Below are 5,000 nucleotides of genomic sequence, written 5' to 3' on the forward strand. Positions count from 1 at the left end.
ACAGTGAGGGGAGGAGGAGGAGGGGAGAGAGGATAGGGGGAGGAGGTGTTGGATCTTGAGTAGCATTTAGTTTTCAAAGGCGAAAGTTTCCAGCTCGTTTGATCTTGATCATACTTCTCTCTCTCTCTCTCTCTCTCTCTTTCTTTCATCTCTCTCTCTCTCTCTGCCTCCCTCCCTCCCTCCTTCCCTCACTCTCTCCCCCCTCTTTCTCTTTCTCGGCTTTCCTCCCTCCCTCCCCCCCTCCCTCTCTCTTTCTCGGCCTCCCTGCCTTCTTCTCCCTCTCTCTTGCTTTCTCTACCTGCTCCGTTCTTCGTCTTCTACCCCCCTTCCCTCTCTTCCTCTCTGTTTCCTTCTCTCTCTATTTTTCATTCTCTAACAATCTTCCTTATCCCCAATCTCTCTTTCTATTCCTCAGTCAGTAAATCAGCCAATCCTCTGGTATATCAGCTTATCTATCTATGTCTATGTACCTACTGTAGGTAAAAAGACCGACAGATACAGAGATAAGTAGACAGATAAGTAAATACACACAAATAACCACACTCACTATCCATTATCATTATCACATTCTCCTTAATCAAATAAGATATCGATACTTTTCGCTCTTTCTCACAGACAAACGCACGCAAACGCACGCAAACACACCCATCATCTCTCGCACTCAGGCCAAGGCATCTGCCACCGTGGAGTCTGTTTGAGCGTCCGTGTTTGGGGGGGAGTTACGAGGCAGCCGAACGCGCAGGGCGAGCGCCGTGACTCGGAGGATTGCCTCGAGTCATTACGTCGCTGCTTTGGAAGGAAGGAAAGATTGCGTGGAAAGAAGGAAGGAAGGAAGGAAGGAAAAAAGGAAAGAACGAACGAAGGGAAGAAAGAAGGGAAATGAATGAAAGAAAGAAAAGGAGAATGAAAGGACAGAAGGAGAGAAGGAAAGAATGAATGAAAGAAAGAAAGGAAGGAAGGAAGGAAAAAAAAAATAAATGAAATGAATGAAAGAAAGAAAGAAAGAAAGGAAATAGAAAAGGAAAGAAAGAAAGGAAGGAACATAGGAGAATATATATCAATTCGACCTTTGTTATTACGCTATTATCTAATCAACTCGAATATATTTAATCAGACTCCGATGTTACCCTGTATTCAACATCTCTTGTATCTATTACACCTCGAAACTTCGTCGATACATTTCCCCATTACGGAATAGGTCTCTCCTTCTCCTCCCCCCCCCATCTTCCTCCTCCTCCTCCTTACCTGGCCCCCTCCCCCTCCCCCTCCCCCCCCTCCCCCCTGAGAGCCTCGGAGCCAGCTGCCTCTCGAGAGACCGGCCCAATCTACCCTGATTTAGGCCCAACCGGCGAGAGATCTCCCTCATCCGCCGACGCACGCGCTCGCCTACTCTCCCTCATCCTGTCTACTCTCTCTCTCTCCCTCATCCTGTCTACTCTCTCTCTCTCTCCCTCACCCTATCTACTCTTCCTCCACCTCTATCCCCCCCTGCCCCATTCTACCCCATCACACGCAATCCTATCCCACCTGCCCATCATCCCCAACTGTCCCCACACCCCCATCCCTTCTCTTACCTCCTTCTCCCGGCCTAACATCCCCTTACACCCTGACCTCCCTCTCCCCCATCCTCTAACCTTGCTCCCCCTTCCTTCCCCATTCTTACCTTACATCCTCCGTCCCTCAACCCTGCTCTCTCTCGCTCACGCCTACCCCTTTCCTTAGCCCCAAACGACACCAGCGCTCCCCCAGCGAAACCTTCCTTCCCCTCCCCCTCCTGCTCCCCCTCCCCCTTCCCGAAAGGAGGAGAAAGAAAGGGAGATTCGAGAGTGAGGGGGGAGAAAAAGGGAGAGAGAGGGGGAGAAGGGAGAAAAGAGGGAGGAAGAGGGGAGAAGGGGGAAAAGAGGGAGGAAGAGGGGAGAAGGGGGAAAAAGAGGAAGAAAGAGGGGGTGAAGGGAGAAAAAGAGGGAGAAAGAGGGAGAAAGAGGAAAGGGAGAAATTGGAGGAGAATATGGATAGGAAGAAGGGAGAAGGAGAGGAAGAAAGAGGAGAGAGAGAAGGAAGAAGGAAACAGAGGAGGAGAGGTAGAAAGAGACAGAGCAGAAAGAGGAGGAGAGGGAGAAAGAGGCGAAGAGAGAGAAGGAAAGGACGAAGAAGCAAGGATAGAGGAGAAAAGAAAGGAGGAGGAGAAAAAAGGGAAAGATAAAGGAGGTGGATAGATAAAAAGAGGGCAGGAAACAGGCAAGAGGAAGGGAGGAGAATAGGAAAATTGCAAGAAGAGGAGGAGGAGAAAAGAAAGAAGAAGAAGAAAGGGAAGGAGAAATAGACGATGAAGAGGAAGAAGAAAGAGAGGAGAGAAATACGAAATAAATGATGGACAAACGGAAGAAGGGGAAAAATACGAGGAAGAAAAGATGTAGGAAAAAGAGCAAGAAGGAAATTAAAAAAGAATGGAAAAAAACAACAACAACAACAACAAATCAAAGAAAGACCCCCCAAAAAAAACAACAACAACAACACCAAGTAACCCAACACAGCCATCCTCTTCTTTCTCCCGTTTTCATTATCATTATTCCCTTAATTACTACTATGCATTACTGCTATAATTCACACGTAATATGTTACTAATTTAATCCAGAATGGCCTTTGGCAGAATCCGGAAAATTAATCAAGGAAAGAGCATTTGAGCCAAATTATGACTGGCGGAAGAGGGCCAGGGAAGAGGGGGGGGCGAGGGGGGGGATCAAGGACCTTTTTTCCTAAGAGGGGATATATATATGTATATATATGTACATATATGTATATATACATATATATACATATATATATATATTTTTTGTTTTTTTGTTTTTGTATATGTGTATATGTGCGTGTATGTGTGTGTATATATGTGTATGTGTTTGTATATATGTGTATGTGTGTGTATATATGTCTGTGTGATAATCATAATAATGATGATGATAATGAAAATAATAATAACAATAATATTAAGAATAATATCAGTGACAAATATAACTATATTGATATTAGTGATGGTGATCATGGTTACGGAAATCATAGTGATAATTAGGAAGATAATGATAATTCATTAACGTTATTATCACTCCTCGCCCTCATTACCAGCTACCATACGCGTCCATTATCGAAATTAATGAACTTCGCGAATTTGCTATTGCCAACTTTCGCAATATAACTGAGCATCACTTAGGCGCAACAGATGTAAATTAAAGTGACTTAAAATAACAAAATAATCTAGAATACCACTTAACTTACTAAAGTAACCTAACTCAGTGTAATTTACCATACTCGTAACACTAATATAACTTCAACACAACATGGCATAGCTCTCTCCTAGTATATATACGATATATTAAGAGATGAACACAACGCAAAACAACATAGGATAGCTCTCTCCTTGTGTGTGTGTGTGTGTGTATATATATATATATATATATATATATATATAATATATATATATATATATATATATATATATATATATATATATATATATATATATATATATATATATATATATATATATATATATATATATATATATATATATATATATATATATATATATATATATATATATATATATAATATATATATATATATATATATATATATATATATATATATATATATATATATATATATATATATTATATTATATATATATATATATATATATATATATATATATATAATATATATATATATATATATATATATATATATATATATATATATATATATATATATATATATATATATATAAAGAGAGGAACACTGCAAAGCTGAAAAGAACATTACTTCCAAACAAACTCCATATGACAACGAGAATGAAAGAGCAGCAGCAAATGACACGTAGAGAGTCCCTCTTTCCTTTTCCATTGACCTGGAATGTGATCGCAGTCCGTGGCGTCTTCTACCTCCGTTATCATAATATCTCGTCTACTCTGTTATCGGGTTCTTTCTTCATCTTGATATATATTCTTCTTTCTTTTTATTTCTGCTTCTTACTTCTTAGTTAGCGTTTTCTTATTGTTTGTTATCTTGTGTTTGTTTTTTCTTTTTGTTATTATTTTTGTTATCTTGTTCCATATTCTTCTTTCTTGTCATTTGTTCTTGCCTACTGTTTATTATCTTCTTATTTGAAATAGACGTTGAAAGAGAATAAGACCAGAAGAAGGAATGAGAAAGATGTAGAAAGAGAGAAGGAGAGGAAAAAGAAGAGAAAGAGATACTCATAGAAAAGGGGAGGCAGAGAGGAGGATAAGAAGAAGGAAGGGGTAAAGAGAGAAAAGAAACGGAGAAAGAGAAAGAGAAAGTGGGAGAAAGAGGATAGATAATAGAGCAAGGGAGTGAGAAAAAGGGAAGGAATGAAAGAAAGAATGAGAAAGAAAGAAAAAGGGAAGGAGACTCAGAAAAGTAGATAGGAGAAAAGAGAAAGTGAGACATAGGGAGAGACAGAGGAGAAACGAAAACAAAAGAAAAGAGAAAGGCAGAAAGAACTGGAGAGAAGGAGAGAGAGAGAGAGAGAGAGAGAGAGAGAGAGAGAGAGAGAGAGAGAGAGAGAGAGAGAGAGAGAGAGAGAGAGAGAGAGAGAGAGAAGAGAAGAGAAGAGAAGAGAAGAGAAGGGAAAGAGAAAGAGAATGAATGGAAAGCTACATCAACATCCAACCGGAAGTTGCAAATTAAAGCTGGACAAGAGACTGGGTGATTCAAGATTGCATCATTGTTGCTTCCTGGGCAGTATTGTTGCATGTCTGGGAGGGTTGCAGGTGTGTAGTCATATATGATTGCGTTTTGTTCGCACACACACACTCGCAAACACTCACACACACTCACTCTAACATGCACGGGTGGACAATGACACGTTTATGCTCTTTGTGTAGGACCAACAGGTACACACGCATGTGCACAAGGACATATCTATGGACGTAGATGCACACACAGATGAATACCCACATCCTATGCACAAATACGAATATGTA

Source organism: Penaeus monodon, chromosome 8 (genome assembly GCF_015228065.2).
Source record: "Penaeus monodon isolate SGIC_2016 chromosome 8, NSTDA_Pmon_1, whole genome shotgun sequence".
NCBI lineage: Eukaryota > Metazoa > Arthropoda > Malacostraca > Decapoda > Penaeidae > Penaeus > Penaeus monodon.